Source organism: Arvicanthis niloticus, chromosome 10 (genome assembly GCF_011762505.2).
Source record: "Arvicanthis niloticus isolate mArvNil1 chromosome 10, mArvNil1.pat.X, whole genome shotgun sequence".
Lineage (NCBI taxonomy): Eukaryota > Metazoa > Chordata > Mammalia > Rodentia > Muridae > Arvicanthis > Arvicanthis niloticus.
Genome location: NC_047667.1, coordinates 67,741,187 through 67,767,280, shown reverse-complemented (window position 1 = coordinate 67,767,280; position 26,094 = coordinate 67,741,187). Strand labels below are relative to the sequence as shown.

The window sequence follows — 26,094 nt, the reverse complement described above, 5'->3', positions numbered from 1 at the left end:
CCATGCTCAAACTCCTTGTAAGTAAAGCACATTTTTTCCTATCTGGACAGACCCCTGATTAAGCTTTCATTACTGTCTGGATCCGTTTTTTGGTCCTTCTAGTGTGCAATCCAGCAGTCATGCCTCTCAATTCCCTAAAGCCCCTACCCATAAGGCTTTGCAGCACAGCTAGAGGAGTACTGTGATCGTAATGTTGGGGGTGTGTAGCAGAAGTTAGAGATTTGAACCAGTCCTGTGGATTATTCCCCCCTCCCCATCCATCCCCATCCTTCAAGGCCAGGCACAGCTGCCTGGGAAAGCCCACAGGTGCAAAGGGCATAACCCTGGTGGCCTGACACTCCCTGCCTCTTGCCCCTCTGCAGGCAGATCCCTGAGAGTCAGAGCTCTGGGTCTGTGCCTTCCAGCCAGCAGTCAGCAGGCAGCTGCTGGGGTCATTGTCTCCGCCTCTTCAAGTTGTGAATGCTGAGTCTATAGAGACCGAAACACAAACAGTGCCCACAGTGCCTCTCAGGAGGGAAAGGCCGCCTGGCCTTGCCAGAGCCATTGACTGTGCAAATAGCAAGACTGGAGATGGATGGAGGAAAGCTGGTTGGAGCTATTGAAAAGAGGGGGAGTCTTTCTCCCCACGCTGCTCAGTGCCAGTAGGAACTGTGGATGTATGCTAAAGGCCAGCAGATGGGCAGAGAAGAGGCGTGGTGAGTTCTCCCGAGGATACTGCCTCATCACGAGCTCTGTGTCTAGCCAAACCGAGGAACAGAGAGATGAGGATGTAACTGGGTAAAGGGTGGCAGCCAGAGGCTGGAGAGCCGTGGTAAAGTAGGCAAGGCTAGTGGACAGGAACAACTGGAGTAGGGTGAATAATGACTTGCTGTGTGATGTAGGATAATCTTCTACCACTCAGCTTGGGCTTGGGCTTCTTAGCTATTACTTTGGCTTGGGTTAAAGCTATTTTCAAATACTCAGGGACACTTCCCAAGTGTTCTACACATCACATCTGTTCATTCTGCAACTCGTGTTTACTAAAGAGAATTGAGGCATCATGTCACGCCGGTTTCCTTTTTCTGAAGCAGGCTTTTGGATAGTACTGCCAAGCATGCAGGAATACCTTTTCCATATCATGTTCCCATGCTCAATACTCCAATAAGGAATGAGGCCTTCTCTCAGCTTGTCCAGGGGACAGTATACGGGTCTGAGAGATGATAGCCGATGCCTTACCCCAGCTGTGTTGCATGGCATGGCCAATGATGGGCAAAGGCCAAGGATTGGACCCAAGCCTTTGGGACCTTCCTGGACCTGCCAACACTCTTCCTATTGTGTTTGCCCTGCGCACACCTGTTTCTTGGGGGGACAGCACCTCCTAACTGCGGCCAGGCATGTAAGCCCAAGGAACTGCCCTTCTTTTTCTAGAGGTTGATTCTCAGAACAATTCCAACTGACGTGCTCTAAGACCATGTCTTTTTCTAGTCCTAAGAGTAGAGGGTATTAAAAAACCCAAACACAACAAAGTCAGGATTCAGATCTCAACTCTCATATTTAAATGCCAGCCATAAACATTGCCTGTGGCCTCAGCACGAGGGCTACCATGGGTTTTTCCCTCTTTCCAGACTCCAGGGAATATCTGGCTCTTTACGCTCTAAGCACACATATTTTCTTTAAGTAAGATCTTGCCTTTTTAGAAAATTCTAAATAAACATAGAGAGACTATGGGGTGTGTGTGTGTGTGTGTGTGTGTGTGTGTGTGTGTGTGTGTGTGTGAATAAATTGAGAACATCTCTGGTTTTATTCTGCTCTAGATTTTAGGATATTTTTTCCAGTTGGCAGCACTCATCATTTTCCTAACTCCCTTAACACATCTTCTGCCTAGCTCCAGAAGCACAGACAAATGAAAGCTCTTGACCATCACAAACAAACAAACAAACTCTATCACATGCACAGACAGAGACAGAGGTACTGGGTAGGAGGGAGGAATTGGCTCACCAGAGTGTCAGGCATCTCCTCTCCCTCCTGCAACCAGGGAGCAAATGGAGACCTGGAGCAGTCAACAGGTGAGAAGCCCTCAGGAAGGGTGCAGAAAGTGTGAAGGGAAACCCTTTGTTCCGCCTTTGTTCTGATGTAGCAGGAGCCTGTGTGACTCCACACTCTTCCTGGCCATCTGTCTGGCTCTTAGTAGGTCTCACACCCTCTGCATGAGGCTTCCTGGTCTCGGCCACACATGTGGTTCATATTACTCTCTAAGTGCCTGAGTTGAAAACCTGGAGGGATTGCTGCCTGGGTACTCAGATAAGAACTTCATTCTTCTGCATAAACGTGGGGGTGTTTACAGAACCTAGGGGTACCTTACAGAAGCCTGGTGCTGCAGGTTTCTGTCACAGACAGGAAGCTCCAGGCAAGTTGAGGCTGGGGGGTGTCCATGTCCATTCTACTCTAGGTCTGTGGACACCCCCAGAAACACCAGCGCCTAGACTTGAAATGAGGACCCAGAGTGGGGCTTTGCTGGCTCAGGATGAGGAAGGAGTTTGGGTTCTACTGAGAACTGGTTTTCCAGATAGTTCAGAAACAGAGTTCTTCTCCTTCAGGTATTTTTGTTACTTTGGAAGAAAGTAGAAAGGGGGAAGTGGGGATGGGGGACAGGCAGGGAAGGTGGGAGGTCAGAGGCCGGTGTAATATTTATTCAGCTCAGTAGAGACCTTTCACTTTTAGAAGCAGGAAACAACTTCAAAGCTTCAAACATCCCCTTACTGCTTTGCCAGCTCGCTGGTCCTCCGTCTCCACAGGGAGGCAGAGCTCTCTACTCACTCTTCCTGAACTCACCCCTCTCCTAGCCCGTCTCCTGCTTGGAAAGATCATATGCCTGGTATGTTGACAGAAAAGTTGTCATGGTGGCTTCCCGGGCAGACTGAGCTGTCCTTGGACTGCTCTTCCTCACTCTAAGTGAGCCTCACACAAGTTCTCAGTCCACAGCAGAGTAGCTGTACTGGGTTGACACTGAGAGGCCAAGTTGCCAGCTACAGTCCAAGATCTAAACTCCAGAGGTTCTTCATAATGGATAGATTTGCGGGGCCCCTCTTCGTGAAAAACCCATTCACATACCCACACAGATGTTCCAGGGCATAATTGTAAGGGCTTCTCAGGTCTCTTGAAGCCCAGGCCTATTCCTAGTCTGGGACATCCTAGTAAAGGCCCTCCAACCTAAGGTTCAGGGAGAGTTCTATTTCCCATGATGGGGTCAGAGTCCCCAGGAGAACTGACATCAGCCTCTTTTTAACCTCCCTCTGCCAGCCAGCCCTCCTTGGCCTTCATTTCAGACAGGATTCATTCAAGACACTCAGACTGAAATAGGGACAAACAGTGACATTTCCTGTTGAATTACACTCGTGTCCACACCTCAAGTTCTGGTATTGGGGAGGAATGCAGCAGGAAAACCTCTCCAGACTTGGCTGTGGGAAAAGGTGGGACAGAGGGTAGGGAGATAGGGTTAAATGGTTCCTAAGAACAGGACCCTGGATTTCTCAGGCACCAACCAGTTTCTCCCAGAAATCTACCACATACTGAATGACACAGAGTACAGGGTCTGAGCAACACCTTCCCTTCATGAAAGGAAGAAGGCTAGCCCCACCCTCCCCTCTTTGCCTGGTGCCTGGGGGTATGTGGCTGGTGCAGTTCTCTCCCACAGGTCCAGAGCTCTGGCTGTGGTTTCTCGAAGGCAGAAGCTTTTGCTCTTCTATCCTTGGGCTTTGAGTTACCACATTTTTGGCAGCACACAAGTGATCGATCTCCATCTATTTCAACCTGAATGGGTTCTGATTCCTGCTTTCAGTGTCTGTGTGGCTTTACCATAAGGGGCAGAAACAGTAACTCAGCTACTCAAGTAGTGTTCTCTTAACACCCAAAGGAGACGCCAAAGCTGCAAGCTAGGCTCCCTAAACATAAAAAAGAAAGCCTGTGAGCCTGAGTCTTCGTAGAGAGTGGAGAAGGGCAGAAATGGGTCTTCTAGAAGGCTCTGGAAGCCTCTGAGGTGTGTGAGTGAGTGTGTGTGTGTGTGTGTGTGTGCACGTGTGTGCACATGTTGTGGGTCATAAAAGAAAGAGAGTCATTTACCTTACCACATATTCAGTCTGTGCCCTAGGGCCCCTCCCCATTCTGCTTCTGAAAGACAAGTTGAACTTACTGGCTTTTCTCTCATCCCGAAAGTAATTTCAGGCAAGGAAAAGCAGGATTAAACTTTCATAACAGGACACATTCATCTTGTTTTGCTTCTTTCTTTCCCTGTGTCCTCCCTTCGCTCCACTCTTGACCCTAGGTAAGTCTGAGCCAGAGGGAAGCTGAGATTAAATATCAGGGGATGGTATCAGATCTGGAGGGACACTGATCTCTGATCCCCTGCCCATCCCCAAACTTCAATATTTTCCCATCTACCATTGGACCGTTATTATCTCTGTGGATGAGAGAAGCCTCTGCACTCTCTGCGTGTTCTCTCTCAATATTGTCCTCTGTCGAAATGAAAGGGGGAATTAGAATTCAGAGACAGGCTCCCAGGGAGAATATGAAGACAAAGATTAAGTCAGTGATACAACGTTGACATGCGTTTAGTTCCTGAAAGGTCTCTCTCTTTTTTTTTTATTTTTTTAAAGTCTCCCTCGGAGCAGTGTTGCCACTGCTACTGCTGAGACTGGCTGGAAATCCACATTAGGGACTGCGAAGAAGAGAAGGCCTGTGACAGGGACTTGGGGATGGGCCAAAATTTTACTTGCTGGTTAAAAAAAAAAAAAAGGCAAGAATCTCTTGATGAGGCATCCAGGACTGAACTGCCTGCCGACTTAAGTATAGCATCTCTTCCCCTACAGACATGAACTGTGTGGGTTAAGCTTCTCTCAGCCACCCCCCCCCCCCCATCCAGACAAGTCCTGTGAGGCTGGTCTCTCAGGGTTATACCTATCCCCACGCACACGCTCACACACACACACACACACACACACACATCCTATGATGCTAGCCTCCCCTGTAAGCCTGGTGAACACTTTATAATGAAGCTGACCCTTACTCCTTGGGCCCTTTGTCTCCCTTGGTCCCATCCCTCTGTGCCAAACAGGGGTGAAAAGTTCCAGCTCTACCCTCTGCCATTCCAGTTGTGGTCTCCCGGTAGTAATGGCTGGGAGTTTCCAATATAGCCCCCCACCTCCGAAAAAATAAAATAAATAAATAAAAAAAAATCACAAAAGCCAGTATTTCAGAACCTGTGGTTTTAAAGAGTCCCCTCTAGTGGAGAAAACCTGCCACTTTGGCTCCCTGCATCCCAGAGCCTCAGGCTCTAAGCTCACTGAAGGAGCCTGTGCCTGGGGCTCAGTCACTGGCTCTTGAATCTCAGCACATTGTCAGTCTCCATCTTTATCTTCCCTCTGTCTCCTGCCTGTCTGTCTGTTTATCTGAGACCTCGTCTACTTACTGACTCCCAGCACTGCAAGTGTGCCCTCATGCCTGTGTCCTAAGCTGCACACTCCATCTCTACATGTTCTGTGGATTTTTAGCAAGGCAGCTCTGATGAGCCACATGCTTTGGGAGGACCTCCTATCGAGTGGTCTAACCTCAGATATCTAAAACAAGGACCACAGGCTAGAGGCATTCAGAATCTTTAGTGAACCAGTCTTGTCAGTAGGAAGAGCAAGAGGCTTTGTTCAAACTCCCCCCTCCATTCTCTGCTACTGTATTTTCAAGCAAACTCTGGTCTAATGGGTCGATGTATATTTCCAACACTATTTGTACCCAAATTGCTTGAAGTCCTATGTGAAGCCGGACCTCTCAATTCTCCCAGCCCTTGTCTTCTCCTCAGTCTAGTCTTTGGCTGCACCCTGACAGTAAACAGTTGGCAAAGCCTGAGCAAAAGGACAAGTAAAGGAGGAGGTACTTAAAGAAGTAGAGGGGAGGCTGAATGGGTCAGATACTATGCCAGCGGCTATAGGAAGACGGCAGGGAGGGGTAACACCAACCACTCCACTCAGAAGAGAAGACTGCTGCAGAACACCTGCTGGTTCTCCAGGTTTCCCAGAGATATCCTGCCACCCAGATGAGAGACTAAGCCAGACCAAGTCAGGATAATGATTAACCAGCTGCTGGAGCAGGGAACTTTCTGGAAGAGCTCAATTGTAAGCCTTTCTTGCCGCCCTCCCTTCCTTCTCTCATCTTATACTAGATCTCCATAGGGACCTAATCCCCAACAATAACTGTTCTCACTTCTATTCCTGCCCTTCAGTTTAAGATTGAGCAGTGAGTTGTATAGAGATTCCATATGCCCATATACTAGGAAGTAGATCCCACAGAAGTCTGGAGGCTGAACAGAGGAGAGGCGGTAGCCCCTTCAGACCAGCCATTCCCAACAGGCATGATGGGACCAGCTGTTTGACCCCAGAGGAACTGCCTTTCTTTTTGTCTCCACAGGGGGTTCACCTTTAGAAATGACAAAAAAAAAAAAAAAAAAAAAAGCAGGGGATGGCACACCCACCCCTCATTTGCTCTAATCAGGCATGAAATCTTTGTAACTAAGTGAAAAAACTGTTTCCCATAAGGGAATCAGTTCCATTCATCATTGTTTGAACTGAGCATATGTGATGGGGAGAAACAGAATGCTCACATAGAATGAATTGATAACAGACAGCCCTGGGGTGAGGGGTAGCAATGGGAGAAAGGTAATGTTGGGGTGCTATACATATTAGCACCTCAAAGCCTGCTTCTCTTGCTTCCCTGTAAGCAGTCTTGGACTATTCCAGCTAACAGACTGTAACACAATGCTCCTTCCTCTTTTATGATCTGCATGGAGTTGGGAGGGGGGATTGGCTCTCGCTGCCTCTCCATTTGCCATGATGGACAGAAGTATATTGTACCCTAGTCTCTCTGTGCAGAGACAGCTGTGTGACAATGCAGGAAGACAGCTGGGGGGGTGGGGGGTGGGAAACAGGAATCCCCTCCCCGGCACCAAATCCTGTATCTTCCAGAGGCAATCACAGAAAGCAAGGTGGAATAGAAACCATAAGGTTCCACAAACAGTGATGACTCCAGAACCAGAAATATTTCGAGATTGCTTGTGCTGGCAAGCTTAAAGCTCCTGCCAGCTGCTGTCCTGTGTATTTAAGCATGTCACTGGCTTCCCCTCCTGCTCCCGTGTCTCCTTGCCCATGAAATAAAGACTAGCTTAATAACCAGGAGAATTTGTAAACAGGAGAGGGGAGCTAGTAGAGGCTGTCCTTTGAGGCTTCCCAACCTTATCTAGAGCACCTAACTCCTGCAAAACAGATGCTGAACTTTAGCATCTGCCACATCTACAACTTCTCTTGGTCAAGCATGTTGGAGGGCAATCCTTCATGGACAGTCTAGACACAGGAGAGATGTTCAGGGCAGCTCTGATAGGGACCAACAGCCTTGGGATGGCATGGCCTTAAGCAATAGTCATGTGGTATCATTGTCGGTTCTTCCTTTTCGTCTTAAACCAAAAGGTCAGCTGCTCTTCACCCCTGCCTAGATCCAATCTGTGAGGATCCTTGTCCCTATCCCCTGCCAATGAAAAGGGTGCAGCTGAGCGTCCCTTGCCAGGCTATACCTGAAGACTATTTAAGTTGTTGGCACTTCAGGGCTTGCCGCTCTTTAGCAGAGCGTCTATACGTGGGGTCAAAAGCCATGCTCTTTCAACTGTTTTTCAAGACTATTTACCCCCATCCCAATGCAAATTCTCTGAGGACAGTACAGGAACAGAGAGGTCAGTCAGTCCTCACAGCCTCCCTTATCAACAGGTTTTTGGCCGGAATTAACTGTAAAAGAGAAGACAGGTTCTTTGGGTAATACTAGCTAGTGACAGTAGAGCAACTTGTGGGATGGGTGGGGGCTTAGCACTAAGAGGAGGTGATGTCAGGTAGAAGACAAACAAAAAGAGCAACCTCCTGGGGTACAGGGCCAGATTCCACTCTGTTTCCTTGGTTCCCTGCCCTCTCTCAATTTTCCACCCCTAGGCCACCCAGCAGAGATCACAGGTAATTACTTCCAATGGTGCTCTGTGGGGAGAAGAGAAGTTAATGAATTCTTCTATCTTCCAGCCTGGAGGTCAGCCGATGGAGGGCTGCTAGCAACTCTAGGAGTTTTCCAGGGTGATTGCACAGAAAGTTGTGCATTTCAATTAGGAACAGCTGAATTCCTCCAGCCAGGGCTAAGCTCTTCTGGGAACACTGGTTCTCACTGGAAGACCCCAACATTCAGAGCCGGGGCCCAGAGGGAAGAATGAAGTTTCAAGATCTGGAAAGAGACTCAGTATGACAGGCCTGCTATTGTGTGGAATTGCAGAGAGCTGAACCTGACTCCAGGTCTGTTGAAAGCGGCCATCTCAGTATTGCCTGAGATCCAGCCCAGATACTCAACTGTACAGACCTTGGTCCACTGCAAGGATGGCTGTGTCTCAAAATGTCTAATTCTCCACAGATGGACCTTCAGGGACATCTGGTAGCCTCACTACCCAAAGCCATCCACCTCTGTCTGTTGTGCATGTGAGTGGCTAGGGGGTTAAGCTGTCTACGATCTTGGTTCTCCACAGAACTGAACATTCTTGCCCTCGACAACTACTGGCTCTCCTTTCCAGATGGTAGTGACTGACCTGCTCTCCCAAGTTTCCTCCTAGCTTTTTTCCTTCCTCTTGTCTCTATATGAGCTATTTGAAGAGGTGGCTCCTCCTAGGGCAAGGGTCATATTAAACAGACGGACATTTTTGAGGGCCCTAGGAATGACATTTTCAGTTTTTGACGTATAGACCAAGATGAGCATTTACGAAGACTACCTATGAATCAAAGAGACTGGAATTTTCTAAGATCCTATCACTTCGTGAGGTAGGGAAAAAAAAAAAGAGTACACGGAGGGAAATGAGCTTTAAGGAGCGAGCCTCTTGGACTCTGGACAAACTCCCACTTCAACCAACACCACTGTTGCTCAAACCAAGGGGGCCGGCCCCAGCTGGGCACTATGCCATGGGGGATGGGGACAGGAACACTTAACCACAGTGCTTCCAAACCGTTCTCACAGCTTCCCGGAACGCGCGCAAAGGATGCCTTCTCCTTCCCGATTCAATTCCCAGTCTAACCTAACCACTGGAACGGCCAGCGGCCACCCGGGACTACACTGCCTGGTGAACGCCCCCCAACCGGCCTCCGGCCATAGTCGTCCCAGGCTATCTCGCTAGTGCCATCGAGGCCCTCACTGGGCTCCAACCCTGGGACGACCTCGCCGCTCAGGCGCTCCCCAGAGCTGCAGCTAGCCGGCAGGTGCGCGCTACGAGCGCGCCACGGAGCGCCGGAACCACCGGAGCCGCCGGAGTCTATGGCCCGGAAGCCTGGACAGGAGACGGCAGCTGCGAAAGTGGCGGATCACGAGCGGAGACTCGCCACCACAACCAAGCGGGGGCCGGGGCAGGGACCCCAAGAGGACCTGGGGAGGCTGCGCCGGAGGAACCGCCGCGGGAGCGCGCTCGGGGAAAGGGCGGAGGGCGCTTACCCAGCTCGGCGGTGTCTGTCTGTCCCTGCGTCCCCGCTTCGTCCGCTCGACTGGCGGTTGCCCAGGGCAGCGAGTGCCCAGTCCTGCCTGACCGGAGTCACACGGACAGCCAGGTCCACATGGAACCCAGGGTCATTAAAATCCTCGGCCCGCGCCGGGCGCTTGCCTGTATTCCTGGGGTGGCCCCCGACTGGGTCCTCGCGTCTTCGTCCCGGTCGTCTGCGCGCAGGGACCCGGTTGCGAAGGGGCGTGGGGTCCCGCACGGTCCCTCCGGGGCGGCTTAAAGCCGGGTGTCTTCAGGTTTCTCCGGCACGACTTTCCGGGCTGCTCTGACATCAGCGATCCCGCGCTTCCTTCCCTTCTGCTCCTGGCCGGCTCGGCCCTATTTCCTCCAGGAACCCGCTGCCAGCTCTGTCTGCGACCGGGCCCGTAAGCTCCCCGCGGCTCCGCGGCTCGCGGGTCCACCAGATCTGATCGCTCGTCTTCAGCTGAAGGATCCCGGCAGCTGCTCCCGCCGCCCCCGCTCGGCTCTGCGCGGACGGTGCTGCGCGCAGCGCGGCTCAGCTCGGCTCCGGTGGCGGCGCCCTCAGCCGGCCTCCTATATTACGGCTCAGCTCATTATCATAGAGGCCGCGTTAACCCCCTCCCCGCCCACGCGCCCCGCCCGCGCAGACCCAATACCCCAGCCTGTCCACCCGAGAACCCGGCAGAGCTACCGCTCTGCAAGCCTTCTCCTCGCTCAGCTTGGACCACCAGACACCGTCAGTACTCAAGGGGCCAGAAAGGTTGTACCAGGGTCTAGGGACTCATGTCTTGGGGCCTGGTGAGCCAGCTGGCTTGGCTTCGGGAGGGGCTCAGAGTGACGAGAGCACCCCATCCCCTCGCGTGGCATCACCTGTCACCAAGCACAGCCTACCCTCCTTCCTCTTCACCTGTGAGCTAGGGATGAGTGCGGAGGGACCAGTACTGTTGCTGGGCTTGAGATGGGGTGTCGGATTTCGGAACAGCGAATTTCTCCACCCTACAAATTCTAGAAAGCCAGCGAGCTGTGTCAAAAGAGGTTTGAAGTTGTTGATAATTATTATTTCTACATTTTGGAGAGGAGCCTGACTTTGCATCTGCGGTTTCCTGATCCACTGGGGACGTAAGGCAGGGGCTGACTGGTGGGTGTTGTGGGAACCAGAGGATCAGGAACCGCGCTCCCACCTCGTCCTGGAGGCAGAGGGTAATAGCTAGAAGGTTAAGACAACTTTAATAACCCCAGAAAAGAGGATTTTCGGTTCTGGTTGCTTCCGAGCTCTCACGGGTCTTGATTCCTTGGCTCGTGGTCTGTGTATCTGCAGCCACCGCGGCCACGGCTTTCTGGTGAGGGTCTCTGAAAGATATAACCCTGCAAGATCTCAGGGTCTTCAAATTCTCTGATGGAGATTGAACACACCGAGTTTACTCAACACATCAAAGTGTCTGACAAACGTCCCCTACTGCCCTCTCGTGGCCACACTCTTCAGCGGTATTAAAAACAAAACAAAAAAAGGATGTGGGATGCCTCTGAAAGCATAAAAACAGTTGGCTGAATTCTCAGCAAGAGAGAGAGAGAGAGAGAGAGAGAGAGAGAGAGAGAGAGAGAGAGAGAGAGAGAGAGAGAGAGAGAGAGAGAGAGGAGGGAGGGAGGGAGGGAGACAGAGACAGACAGAGAGACAGACAGAGAGACAGACAGAGAGACAGACAAAGAGACAGAGAGATTTGGAATGTAAGTTCTTTCTTTCTTTCTTTTGTTCTTTCTTTCTTTCTTTCTTTTTGGTTTTCTTCACTATGTATCTCTGGCTGTCCTGGAACTTGTTATTATTGACCCTAGTGGCCACGACCTCACAAAATTCTGCTTGCCTCTGCCTCCCAAGTGCTAGAATCAAAGATATATGCTACCAGACTGGATACCTGGTTCAATTAGCTATTCCTAAAAAACGAAACCTGGTTACCTCATTTAAAAGCTCTTCAATTAATCAATTCATCAATTGCCTAAAATTTTGTTCCCAGTTACGTTTCATTAGCTGTTGCCAGTTTTGTTCTTGGGAGCCACAAAGAATCTGAATTCCGTGATGCACACCTATCTGGTCCTTTGACTTTACATAGCATTTATTTTTGATATAATGCCAGGTGATTCTCACATTTATTCTTCCTCTGTTGCTGTTTATGTCTGTCTGCATACTAGTGGGTCTTCTCTCCTTACTCAAATAATCATGACCCTCTTATTTCTGAGTACACTGGATTTAAGGCGCAACTGTTAAGGAAGACAAAAAGAAGGTGCTCTTGGATTCTGGAACACTTTTGCCATGTTTCTAATGAGAAGAGCATCAGTCTAGCCAGCTTCACCTGAGACCATCCTTAGGAGGGCTGGGGCAACTGATAAATATTAGGGCCTTTAATTTTAGATCAAGTGCTGTATATGTGTTGGGGGTGTCTTATCTCTTGTCTCTTCTCAGCACCTCAATTTAATCTCATCTTGAGACGATTACAATACGATTTAAATAATTTCAGTTACATATCCCCACCCCCTGTGATCCAGAAATAAACCCTTACATGAGGAATGGGGGTACATTAAATGACTCCTCCACATACACCCATCCTGTTCTCTTCTCCCAACACTTGCCCTGCCTGTCATGAATAAAGGAAGAGAGAGGGAGAGTGTGGGAGAAAGAACACCTACAGACAGATCACACTGCAGGCCGGGTGACATGATGCCACCCTACTCCCACATTGCCACTGAGCATCATCTGAAATGGAGTCAGTACAGGATGTGATCTCAGAAGCCTGATCTAAGAGGTGCCTGGAAGCAGCACCCTTGTCTTTCCTAGACCACCCCAGTTTCCCATCTCTAAAATGAGATTCCAGCTTGAAATCTCCAGGGAGCTGGAAGGTTAAAACTAGATGTGGAGGTATTTGAAGAATTGATTTTATCCTTAAAATGGAAAGTTGTTGATATGAATCTTGTTAGTTGTTGTGTGACAAAACTTGTCATAGGGTGATGCAACACACATCTACTCACCCCAGCTAGGGATCTCTTCACAGTCCAAAGTACAGACACCACCAAAGTCCAGCTTGGTGAACCAATGATTTTTACTGGGGTTACTGACAGGAGTATGAGAGAGGGGTTACTTACAGGCAGAAATTATTCAAAGCAGCTGCATCACCAAGGTCTACTCCAGCACTGGTAGCAGCTGGGAAAACCTGGAACACACTGCAGAGCCTTCAGCAGCTAAGCAGTTTGGGAGTGTCCTTTCCGAGCCACTCTGGTCTAAAATTCTTCAGGCAACTTTTTTTGAGTCTTTGCAGCTCATCTTCCTCCCATCTGAGGCAGGCTCTCAGTTTTTATTGCTTACTCTGGCAGGCAAAGACCTAGTGGATCTACTCAGTTTCAGGGACTTCCTGAAGCTATTTTGAGTTGTTGACTTTCCTGCTGAAGGAGGGTACTACAGGATGGAATGTTTTTATCTTGGAGAAGACTGTTATACAGTTTTAGTTAAGCACATAGTTACACTTTAAGAATTCAGATAATCAATAGAACCCATGTGTGACACTGCTCTGGTGGCCAAGAACAGGATAGGCCATGGGCCTAGGTGAAAACCAAACACTATTGTTCTGTTCAAGGAACATAGTAATAAAATTATTCCTAATGACATTTTGTTATACCATAGCACATATTATTAATTCACAGAGACTGTGGTAGCATGCACAGGACCTGCACAGATTCAATCTAGATGGGGTCCCAGTGCTAAGAGGGAGAAGTAGACAGGAACTTCCACACCTAACCTAAGAAGCTATCTCCAATTGACATTCACTTGCAAATTCTAGCTGCTTGTATTCTAATACTAATTGTATCCCCCAAAACTGTTTGCATGAGAGGGTCTGCAGTGTCTTCTGGGACGCATACCTCCAATTAATTCTGATTGGTAAATAAAAATGACAGCAGCCAATAGCTGGAGAGAACAGAAAGAGGCGGGTTTTAGGTTTCTTGGGAGTGGGAACTGGAGGAAGAGGAGAAAGTGGAGAAGGTAGAGGAGGAGGAGGAAGAGGGGGAAGAGGAAGAGGGGGAAGAGGAAGAGGGGGAAGAGGAAGAGGGGAGGAGGAAGAGGAGGAAGAAGAGAAGGAGGAAGGAGGGAAGAGAGATGCCATGTCTGAGGTGTGCACTGGAGAGAGAAGCAGAGCATCCATGTAAAGAGACCAAGGGAATGTTATGCTGCCTAGAGGGTTGCTCATTTGTGTCTAGCGGCAACATAGAACATAGAAATTAGTAAGTAGTAGCTCGGAATGATTGGTGGGAGGTAGATTCTAGCATCATGGATGCTAGGCAGATGGCCAGCTACTGTGCTGCTTAAGGCATATTAAAATATAATGGCTGTGTTTGTATTTTTTCATTCCGGAACATAAACCATTGAGGTGGGTAGTAATTTTGCGCTGGGATTTATTAAAAGTATTATTATTACAGCAAAGGAAAAACTAGTTTTCTCCAGTGAAGTCTCACTGGGTATATTAACCATACTCAAGGGTAGTTCCCATGTCCAGCAGCAGATGATCAACACAAAGGGAACTCTGGTATTTTTGTAGACACGTCTCATTTTGCTTTGTTTTTTGTTTGGTTTTTTTTGATTTGGGTTTTGTTGTTGTTGTTTTGTTTTGTTTTGTTTTATTTGTCTTACTGGTCTTTTGTTTGTATAACATGGCTTCTGGGTTTTTTTTAATGGGATTTGTTTATTGTGTGTGTGTGTTTCTTAATTTTTGTTTTAATTTGTTTTTTTTTTCTTTTTGCTCTTTTTCGTTTTCTAAAGCGAGAAAGAAAGAAAGGATATGATGCTGGGTGGGTGGTAAGTTGCAAAGGATTTGGTGGAGTTGCAAAAGGGGAAATTGTGATTGGAATATAATATATGAAAAAAAAATCAATAAAAAAGAATTAAGCTAATCACTTTTGGCTCCTGAGTTTTACAGGTGACAGTAATGTCCACAGTCTCAAGCCTTTAAAGGTGCTGAGCTAACCTATCTTGACCATCAATCATTTGACCACAAAGTATTAAGAGCAAATTTATTATATTTCTTCCTTCAGTAGAACTGCATATAGTACATAATTATCTCTTTAGGACATTTACAATTTTAGTTGATACATAATAATTGTAGATGTTTATAGGGTGTAATGTGACATTTCACTATATGTGACATGTCATGATCAGATTAGAGGAATTAACATATTGTCACCTCAAAGAGCTATTACTTATTTTGCAACATATGATATATTATTGTTAACTGTAGTAGCCATACCAAGCCGTAGACTCTGGAGCGCTGCTCTGCTATCTGGCTGTAACTGTGACTTGGCTCTACAACTCCTCCATCACCCTTTAGCTTCTGGCAGCCACCTTACGACTTTCCACTTCTGTGAAGCCTTTGCATGGGTCTTCCTGTGCCTGGCTTCACTCAGTTGACATAAAGTGGTCTGGGTACATGGACTGCCACAAATGAGAGGCTTCCATTCTTCTTCACTGGCTGAGTGGCATTCTATTTTTTTCGCATAAATAACCAAAACAGACTCCACACCCCCATGCTCTATTGCCTTTCTGGGCATTCAAGTTTTCTTTATCTATCTTCCCCCTGTGTTTCTTTCTCACCCTGCCCAGTTGATGTCAAACCTTAGGCCTTGGGGGCCTTGCTAAGGAGTGGGGGAGGGAGGGAGGGCTCAAGAGTGACATGTATAGCCCAACACAGTTTTAGGTAACTGGCAGGTATTTAATAAATACCCATTAAATAAAGAATGTTCTAGTCTTTGCAGATTGTTGGAAGCTCCAAGGGGTTCTTCCCCCCTGCTCCACATGGTGATCCCTAAGCCTTACCCTGGCACAGTCATGGACAGCTATAGTGCTGTTTCTGTCCCTAGTCCTTTTCTTTCCCTGTCACCACATGACTGACATAGATAAGATGACAAGAAAAGTAAGAGAGAACAGGAGATTGTGTTTCAGGGAGAGACCAGCATTCCTATGAAAGGCATCAGCAAACAAGCCTATATACTGGGGGAGGATGGTCCCAAATGGGCAGCTAGCCCATCCTGATGGGAGTCCCCTCTGTCACAGCAGCAGCTTCAACCCCACAAATAGCTGCCAGTTCGGTAGCCCCTTGGATCATAGGAGGTATTTTTGGTTCTGGAAGCCAGCCACACTCTGGCAGGCTTGCTACATTAAGTCTGTTCCTCTGCAAGATGGGGGTGGCAAGTGTCAATGTTTAGCATGGGATTGCTGCCTGGAGTGTGTGTATGCATATATCAAGGGGCCTGGAGTGAGATGGGGGCTGGGGTTGGGAGCTGTGCGTGAACCTTGGAGGAGGAGAGTGGGCTTTTGCTTGCTGGTGTTGATGGCCATCTTAGGGGCAGCACACCAGTTGTCTTCAGGCATGCTTCTGGCTCCCTGAACTGACTCTGTCATGGCACTTCTCACTTGACCTATCTCTGCCCTGAGCTGAGTGTCATTTTTTTTTTCTCTTGCTCAGATTCCAAGCCAGCAGTAATATGGTACCCCGGTAGGTAGGTCTTTCATGTTCCAAAGCTGTACCTCACTTTCACCCTGAAGACATTGCCAGGCAGCCGTAGCAGCCTCTGCCCTACCCCCTCACACACATACTGTTGGCAACAAAGGCATCCATCTGAGAGGCCAAGTCCCATGAATGGAAATGAGAGGCTGCTGGGCCACTCGAGTGGAAGGCCTCTGCCTGGGCTATGGGGCCCAGGGCCAGCAGCCACACAGGAGCTGGGCACCTGCTAGATTCTCAGCACCATTCATAAAGACTTCGCCCTGTCCCCTCCTCCACTCTTCCCCTTGCAAACTTCACTTTTCTGTGCACTTTAAACAGTAGCAAGCTTGTTAAAGCTCCAAATCAAACACAGTGGACTTTCTCTCTCTCTTTTTTTCCCTAAACCTTCCACAGGCAGGGCTCATGTCCTCGTCTATTTCATCTTCTTTCCTAACCTACCCCTTCTCCCCCATTCCTCCATTCAACTAAGAGCGCTTCTAAAAGCAGAATATCTTCTGTACACCTGGGCAGTGGCACTCAGAAGCACCCAACAGGCCCCTGGGACTGCCTGCCAGCTCAGAGGTTACAGAATGGAGGATGGACTGACTCGTGGTCTTTGGCCAAGACTTAGGCTGCTGCTTTATGCCTGGTACAGCATCTGAGAAGAATTCCGTGCTCTGCTTTGCTTTTTTTTTTTTTTTTTTTTTTTTCCTCCCCCTCCCTTTTTGAGAAGATTTTCCCTAAGGAAGTTCTATTCATTCAGTCAGGTATTTCTAGGATAGCTTTCTTGATGCTTCTGTTTCATTCTGTTATTTATAAAGTAGAAATATTTCTTCCTTGTGTCCTGCAAGGATCCAGAAGAAACAACCAAGATGCTGTCTGGGAATAGACTTCTCATACTGGGAAGTGTTACGTGAATGCATGGTGGTGTCTGCTTCCCATCTGCTAGAGTGTACTTCAGTCTTTTCCTTGGTTGTCTGTAGAAAACAGCTTGGCTCACCAAAATGTCCCTTGGCATACACTTGCCTGTACTGGCTTCCTTATTCCATCCCTGGCACTCGAGTTTCCTCCTCTCTTATTCTTCCTGGTGAAATGTAACTAAGCAAAGAAATTCCCCTTAGTCACTTTCCTTATGGAATCAAGAAGTCTTTCTGTGTTGGAATAGCCCTTGTGGCCAGTCAGAACCATGTTTGCCCACTACTAGGCAAACATTTTAATTACATAGGAGTCTGAGGCCTGACCCCCAAGACCAACATTTGGCGAATTGCATCTTTGGGGGTTCTTCCCTTTTCAACTCCTTCACTGAGTCCCTTGTATGGTGGGGTCACTGTCCAAAAGGTATAGCTTAATTGTTAGGAATGCCTACCAAGCACACATGAAGCCCCAAGTCCAATCCCTAGAACTGCATAAGCCAGCATAGTTATATATTCTCATAATCTTAGCAGGAGAGTGCTAAGGAGTGGAGGTAGGAAGACCAGAAGTTCATGGTTATCCTCAATTACATAGTAAGATTGAAGACAGCCTGTCCAGACAAGGTTATATGAAACCTAGTCTCAATAAGTAAGTAAGTAAGTAAGTAAGTAAGTAAGTAAGTGAGTAAGTAAGTAAGTAAGTGAGTAAATAAATAAATAAATAAAATTAAGTGATGTCCTATGATCAATAGGTAGCATAGGACGTCTATATGTTGAACCATGTGTCTGACTTCTCCATCTTTTCTACTTTGTCCATGGTTGGGTAAGAAGTTGTGATGCAGTTGAGGGAGTTACTCCAGGTTGAGGAAGTGGGAGACCCTGGGCCTCGTGCCCTCTTAACCTTCAGCTAGCAGAGATCCAGAGGGAGGCCTCTCGCAGATTCATCCCACAAAGCTTCCGACTGCTTTGCTACTGAGGGTACAGAATGTTATCTTCTCACAATGGAGAGCATGCTATAATTGTTTTCGTGATTATTATAAACAATCACACTAATAAGGCCCATTCACCCATCTCTTACTAGGTGTGAGTGTTTATTAGGGAGAATCTCTGTTGCTGGCAGAGAAGTTGCAAGCACATGCAGCTCTCCGGTAGCTTATGTCACCTTTGTGCCACACAAGACCACATTCATGGCCTTTCAAAATAATGGGATAATTGGGTGCAATGTGTGCACCCGCACCCCTTAGAGTGAATGTGCTAGCCTGTCTTTGTGGGAATCCGCAGGGAGCCCAGTGAGCAAAACGCCATGCCTGACTTCACCTTGATTACATCCTTGCCCTACAAGCCCCAGAAGAACTGAACTCTCACTCCTCCTAATTAGGGGAGAAAGAAAGACAGTAATGATGGGAAGAATTTTCTCTGCCTCTGACTGCACGCCTTCTGAGACAGACCATTCAACTCTCCTTCTCTCAGCTCCCCAGCTCCTTCTTCCTGGCTGATATCTGAGGTATCTCATCCAGTGCTAGGTCCTCCCTGGGACAAAAGCCCCCAAGTGTGAGTTGAGTGACAGCAGGACCTGGTTGGAATGGCTCCACTCTGCTCACAGAACCAGTTTCCTGTCTGCAGTGAGGCAGTGCAGAGCTACAGATGGGGAGGAGTCTGGGAGGCCTCAAACCAGACAGGTGGGGCTGAGCAGGGCCTGAAGCGGGTGGGGTGGGGAGCTGGCCTGAGGAGGCTGGCAAAGAGTAAAGTCCCTCACCCCATGAGAAAATAAATAAATACCCTGGTTAAATAAATCAATACTCTGACACCCAGGTGCAAAGCACAGAGTCTGGCTTCAGGCTATAAATTTAGGACAGGGTGTGAATTACTATGGATTGGAAAAAAAAAAAAATCCAGAAGTGGCACAAGTTCTTGGCAAGAGAGAATCAGTCACATCATCAACGGACAGCATAAAATAGTTAATTACTATGTTAGCTTGTTGTCACATTTTCAGTTTTGTGAATACTTAGGAAAGTTCTGTCTGAAGCCTCCCAGTCTTTACCAGTTAAGTGTCAAGCTCAGCACTCTTCCTTCTGTGAAATGGTCTCTTGTAGGATATTCTCAGTGCTTGATAGGTAGAAAGAAAGACCAGGAAAGGCAACTCTATCCCCATCCTTCACTTCCAGCTTTCCCCGTTTTCCTCTGTTTATTGACTCGAAAATCAAAACAAGTTGGAAGGCAAAAACTGAACTGAAACAGACAAACAAACAAACAAACAAAACCCCAAAGAAATAAGCCAAGGGGTTTGATGACTCTAGGCTGGGAACTGGGAAGCTAGAAGGTCATTCTTGACTCTGCCATTGGCTGGGTGACTTTGCACAAGTCTTTCTTTTCCCGACTCTGTCCCTAAAATGCAGAACTAAGCTCCATGCCCCTACTTGACTGTGACCTCTGTCTTCCCATGGGGAGCAGAGGGGGGAAACACTCAGAAGGTCTTCCTCTGCTGTCTAAGAAAGCTTGGTGCCTAAGATATGGGGAACAGGGTAAGCAAGAGGCAGAGTTGAAAAATAGGGTCTTGCAGCGGAATCCTCTTTAGTCCCATGATTTCTCTCGCCCTTTTTCCCTTTGATAAACGCTCCTGCACCAGGCACCACTGTTATGAATCTTCCTGAATCATAGGAGGCTGTAGCCTCTTCCATCCATTCTGCTGACAATGCTGCTGCATGTTTGAAGGGACCTGAGTATGGAGCCATCCAGTAACATGTACCTTCTCTCCTCTTCCCACAACCCTCTGCACAGCCTCTCCCTCTCTCTGGAATTCCTGTTTCAGCCTTGTGGCACAAAGTACTGGTGTGACTAAGGCCCAGCCCAGGCTCTTGTTTGCTTGTTACATCTCAAATGCTGTCCCCCTTCTCTTCCCCCCTCACAGAGTTCCTCCCGCATGGCCCCCTCCTCTTTGCCTCTGAGAGGGCATCCCCCTGTATCCCCCTACTCTGGATTATCAGGTCTCTACAGAATCAGACATATTCTGAGACATGGCAGTCCTCTGCTACATATGTGGCAGGGGCTCGGACCACCTGGTAGATACTCTTTTGTGAGTGTTTAAGTCTCTGGGAACGCCCAGGTTACTTGACACTGTTAGTCTTCCTGTGGGGTTGCTATTGCCTTCGGGGTCTTCAATCCTTTCCCCCAACTCTTCCATAGGGGTCCCTGACCTCCATCCAATGTTTGTCTGTGGGTGTCTGCATTTCTCAGTCAGCTGCTGGGTGGAGCCTCCCAGAAGGCTGCTATGCTAGGCTCCTGTCTGCAAATTCAACATAGCATCATTAATAGTGTGAAGGATTGACGCCTGCCCACAAGATGAGTCTCAAGATGGGCCCATCATTGGTCCATCTTTGTCACTGCATTTCTTTTAGACAGGACCAGTTTTGGATCAAAAGTTTTGTAGGTGGGTTGGTGTCTTCATGCCTCTGCTGGGGGTCCTGTCTGGCTACTGGAGGTGGTCTCTTCGGGTTCCATCTCCCCACTGTTGGGCATGTCAGCTAAGGTCACTTGCATTGACTCCTGGAAGCTCCCCTCATCCCAGGTCTCTGGAACTTCCTAGAGAATCACACCCCCCCCCCCGCCGCCCATCCCTGGAAGCTGCATATTTTTATTCATTCTTCCTGGCCCATTGGGACTCTCTCCTGTCAGGTGGAGACACACATGATCCTGTCTCCCACCCCCAGTTCCCTTCGTTCTCCCCTCTCCCATCCAGGTCTCTCCCTTCCTCTGCCTCCCATGGCTATTCCATTCTCCCTTCTGTATGGGAGTCAAGCATTCTCACTTGGGCCTTCCTTCTGTAGGGTGTGTTATGGGTATTCTGAACTTTTGGGCTAATATCCACTTTCAGTGAGTACATACCATGCATGTCCTTTTTGGGTCTGGGTTTCCTCACTCAGAATGATATCTTCTAGTTCCACTCATTTGCCTGTGAAATTCACGACATCCTTGTTTTTAATAGCTGAATAGTATTCCATTGTGTAAATGTACCACATTTCCTGAATCCCTTCTTTGGTAGACACCATAGACCAGAAAAGATGCAGTGATCACGCCACCTAGTGGACTAACTGGGATTTTTTTCTGGCTCCCCAAAATACGGAGGCCTGGCTGCCCTCCTCCCCCGCAGTTGTCAGTGAGGCTAATGTTACATTGTATTAATCACGACAACACAAGAACTTTAGAGCATAATTTTGAATTGGTCGGCTCCAGTCAAGGACTACTTATGACAGCGGAGGGGAGCATCAGCTCCAGGGAGCGGCCATGTAAACAGGGAGTTGGATGACAGAACAAATGATGGAGCCTGGGTTTAGTTCCATTTTCCTCCCTGAAAGGGCCCTGTTGAGTAATTTCTCCACCGTGCGCCACACCTCTTCATTATTTACTGCATCTTCGGGGGAGAATAAAACAAGAGGTACCCCTCCTCCTCATGCCTTCTGCTGCTTCACCCTCCCCTCCTCGCCTCCTGTCAATTGTGTCTTTTTCTGGAGTTTGGCAAACATAGCCACTTCCTCCTGCTGTGCTTTCAGAGAAGCTGAAATGAATGTGGCTCTAGTTATTTTTTTTCCCCTTAATCATTCTTTCTCGTTTTTTTTTTTTTTTTTTTTTTTTTTTGCTGGAAAGCATTTTCATGAAGCACAATCACAGAGGGACAGAATGTCCTGATGTTTGGGTGAGCAGCATGCATTCTTTTCTTTTTTTCTTCCCTTGAATAAAAATAACACCACATAGCCATAACATTAGAGGGACGAAGGCCATCTTTTCATGCTTTTAATAACTGTGGTCTACCCCCAGTACCTGTTGCATTTCTCACAGCTTCTCTTTCAACCCTCTGTCCCTGGAAAAAGCTAAGGTCACCTGTCTCCTCAACTCCTGCTCAGGTTACTCTTGCAGTCTGGAAGGTGTCATCCCCAACCTACAGCTGTCCAGTGCTGGAAGCACCTTAGTACTTCCTCAAGCCCATCTCTCTGGGGATTTACCTTTTCAGTCTGGGCCAACAGTCCTTTATGTTCATCCAATGCTCACAAATTTATAATAATGAATGTGGTGGTGCAGGACTATAATCCCAATACTCAAGAGGTAAAGACAGAAAGACCACAAATTTGGGGTCAGCCTACCTTACCTAGCAAATTTTAGGCCAGATAAGGCTACATAGTGAAACCCCTGTCTCAGAACAGCAACAACGATAATAAATTAAAAAAAAATTCATACCTGGATTCTTTCATTGTAAGTCTGGTGCAGAGAGAATTTACATAATGTTTTTGAATTACCATGTGGTGGTTTGAATAGAAATGACCCTCAGAGACTTGTGTGTTTGAATGCTTGGCCCACAGAGAGTGGTACTCTTAGGAGGTAGCCTTGTCAGAGGAAGGGTGTCACTGTGGGGGCAGGCTTTGAGGTCTCCTATGCTCAAGTTACACCCAGTATGGCTCACGGTCTCTGTCTACTGCCAGTGGATCAAAATGTAGAACTCTCAAATTCTTTTCTGGCATCGTGTCTGCCTGTGCACTGTCATGGTTTCCACAATGACAATAGTGGACTAAACCTCTGAGCTGTAAGCCAGCTCCTATAAAATATTTTCCTTTACAAGAACTCTTGTGGCCATGGTGTTTCTTCACAACGATAAAACTCTAAGACATACAATATCTCCGATTTTTAAAAAGCCATTTCTGAGACAAGAAGAGGAAGGGTTGCTTGGGAAGGTTACATGGTTTGCCTATGACATCCAGTAAGTAGTATTGAGGATATAGGACCAAGATGTTTTAAGTTCAAGCACAATTCCCCTCTACTTAGCTGCTTCCAGCTTAACTCTTGCCTGAGTTCGCCTTCCAGGCGACAATGCCCTTAAATATGGACACTTCCTTTTTTTCAGCACTTTACTAGCCTACAAGTTACTTAAGGGCAGGGATTAAGCCTCATGCTTCTCTTCTGCAATGGAAGCTGGCAATCAATCCTCGAAACAACTTACCAGCCCAGTTGGTTTCTCTGTGGAGCCCAGCATCCCCAGGTTTAATTCTGGTGCTGAGGGTCTGGGATCTCCGTTCTTGCCTAAGGTGGGTTCTGGAGCCATTCATTTCCATCTGCTAACCTAAGCTTTTGCTCAACCAGAGGCTAAGGCAAGATGTCTCCTTTGGGACATCATAGATGCTGTAGGCTCCTCTGCTGCTAGATCTCCTTCAGGATGTACTCCTACCTACAGCCTTGCTGAAACACAGCTCTGTCCTCTGTTCTCTCTGGACTGGTGAGCTCCTAAAAGACTCTGATACAAATGTGTGACTCATTGCTTTGCACTTTTTATGTCTACCTCACCCAGGGCCCATGAGCCACCTGTGTGATTCAGAGGCATTCTCGAATCAAACAGACCCTAATTTCTTTTAATGTGAAAACTATGCTTAACAGCTAACATTAACTATTACCACAGTCCTGTGTATAGTAAGCTGCCATTGTCAAGGTTATCATGTACTGAGAAGCCTGCTGCCTTCACACTGGTGTCTGGAACAAGGATCCTAGAATGTTGTCTTAGGGTTATTATTGCAAAAGCAAGCTGGGGAGGAAAGGGTTTATTGGACTTACAATTTCACGTTACTGTTATTGAAAGAAGTCAGGACAGGAACTTAAACAGAGCAGGAACCTGAAGGCTGGAGTTAATGAAGAGGCCATGGAAGGGTGCAGCTTACTTGCTTGAATTTCATGGCTTGCTTGCTCAGCCTTCTTTCTTGTAGACCATAGGAGCCAGAGATGGCACCACCCACAACGGGTTGGGCCCTCCACCATCAATTACCCATTAACAAAATGTCCTACAGGCTTGCACATAGCCTGATTTATGGAGACATTTTCTCAGTGGAGATCCCCTCCTCTCAAATGATTTTAGTCTGTGTCAAGTTGACATCAAACTATTCAGCCTAGATGGTTGATCTATGGGGCTCATGATTGGGGATTGACTTTGGGGCTCATTCCACTGTGGTCTCTGGAGCTCCTGAAACTCTTAACTTCTTCAATGTCCTCAACCAGAAAATAGATCCAGAAAGAAGACATCACAAAGTAAGGAGTAAATGAGAAGCTTGCAGTGAATAGTGTATGTTGCAAGAAACGCTGATACTTGCAAAGTAATCACTGTCACTGCCAAAGCAATATCTGTCTCTAGGCTAAAGTGTGGTCATGGGGAAGTTGGTTATCTTCCAAAGACACAAGAGGTATGTGACTAGATATATTTTGGTTTTCATAACAGAAGTTCATGGTTTTGATCACCACCACAGTTACTCTGAGAATGTCCATGTTCTTCTTCCTGATGGTTATGAAATCCTGGCTCCAGTTCTGGTTCTTAGCTGATACAGAGGCTCTTAGAAAACCACTCTGAATCCCAAGTGCCAGCATAAAATAACACATTCTTCCTACCCACAGGTCCTGAGACTCTTCAATAACAGTGTAATTGTCTTTGGCTTCAAATGAGGAAACTGAGGCCTGAGAGATGGAATACTTGGACTAAAATTGATACTTAACAGAGACTGGAGCCAGGTGGAGACAAAGTCTGCTGCTTCCATGCTTCCATACATAGTGATGTATAGAGATGGCCACCTTCTTACAAGTCTTCGTACACTTCTGTTCTGATAAGAACACAGGCATTTTTGCTTTGGACACTTGTTTCTTAAGAGGAGCTTACTGGGTATTTACACCTAGGAAAGCTGAATCATGTATCCCAGTCTAGAGGACTGTGGTGATAGTGTCTACCATCTGTGATGAGATTGGCTAATTTAATTATGCTGGATTGAACTGAGCCCCCAAATCATGAATTCTACTTCATATCCATGGTACCTAGGAGCAAGCATGTTTGTAGTTTTTCTTTATCAAAGGATAAACAAAGGGAACATCAAGCAGCAGAATGTGGCAGCTTCAGGCCTGTGGTTCTGGCTTTAGAGTCAAGGATATAAGAAACCATTTGTGGAATCTCCCTCCATGGCTTAAGAAAACTGTTGAGGTTAGATGTGTGTCTGGGGTGACCCTGTGTGGAGACTCAGAGAGGTCATTTTATGAAGCTGTGAAGATGAACCCTGGATTTTGTTGGAGACCAGAAGACATTGGAGATGACAGAGTCATCATGGGATACCAGCCAAGGAAATCTGCAGGGCTGAGTATAAACTAGCTCAGAGAGAGGAGTGTGTTACAGTCAATCAAACGGAAAGGAGTTGGAGATCTGAGGAGCACTTTGACATTCGATATGGTGATTTAGAGTTCAGAGTGTCACTGCTTTGTTTTGGACTTCTTTTGGATCAGTATTTCCTCACTATACTTCCTCTCCTTCCTTCCTATGTTGGAAGTACATAATCTGCTTTTTAAAGTTTGATTTTTACAGGGGTTACAGATAAGAGGTTGCCTTGATTCTCAGAAGAGACTTTGGATTTTTAAGTAGTGTTGAGACTGTGATGGACTATGAGGGACTTCTAAAGTTGGACTGAGTGTACTTTTGCATTAAGGTATGGGTACAAGCCTATAAAGGCCAGGGACTGAAATGCAGGGGTTTGAATAAGAATGACCCTCATAGGCATTATATTTGAATACTTAGTCATCAGGGGGTGGCACTACTTGAGAAAGATTGGGAGCTGTGGCCTTGTTGGAGTAGATGTAGCTTTGATGGGGGTGAGCTTTGAGGTTTCAAAGACCCAATCCAGGTCCATTGTCTCCCTCCCTGTCTTTCTGTCTCTCTATCTCTGTCTCTCTGCCTCTCTCTCTGCCCTCTGCCCCTCTGCCCTCTCCCCATCTCTCTATCCCTCTTTATCTTCCTCTTTCTCTCTCCCTCTTTCTTTCTCTCCCTTCAGATTGAGATGTGGCTCTTAGTTACATCTCCAGCACCACACCTGCCCACTGTCATGTTCAGTGCCGTGATGATAATGAATTAAGATTCAGAAACTATAGTCAATCCCCAGATTAAATATTGTTTTTTAAAGAGTTGTCTTGGTCATGGTGTCTCTTCACATGAATAGAACAATGACTAAGAACTTATGTGTGACAGAACTTCAACTTTCTCCAGGAAAGCACATCTGGGATAGGATCTCCCAACGGGACTTACCAAGAATGTTTGTCATTCTCCCTCCCTTTCTTTGTTCTT

General features: G+C 47.3%; 1 protein-coding gene and 1 long non-coding RNA gene across 2 annotated transcripts in view; one reads left to right on the top strand and one right to left on the bottom strand.

The window, feature by feature from the left end:
* The window catches only part of Plxna2 (plexin A2), a 191,640-nt gene extending 181,975 nt beyond the window's left edge, over window positions 1-9,665 (bottom strand). Inside the window, exon 1 of the mRNA XM_034512965.2 lies at window positions 9,520-9,665. The gene's annotated coding sequence lies outside the window, so the exon portion shown is untranslated. The remainder of the gene's footprint in view (window positions 1-9,519) is intronic.
* The window catches only part of LOC143443753 (uncharacterized), a 36,736-nt gene continuing 11,154 nt past the window's right edge, over window positions 513-26,094 (top strand). The window contains exon 1 of the long non-coding RNA XR_013113020.1: window positions 513-695. This is a non-coding gene — a long non-coding RNA (uncharacterized LOC143443753). The remainder of the gene's footprint in view (window positions 696-26,094) is intronic.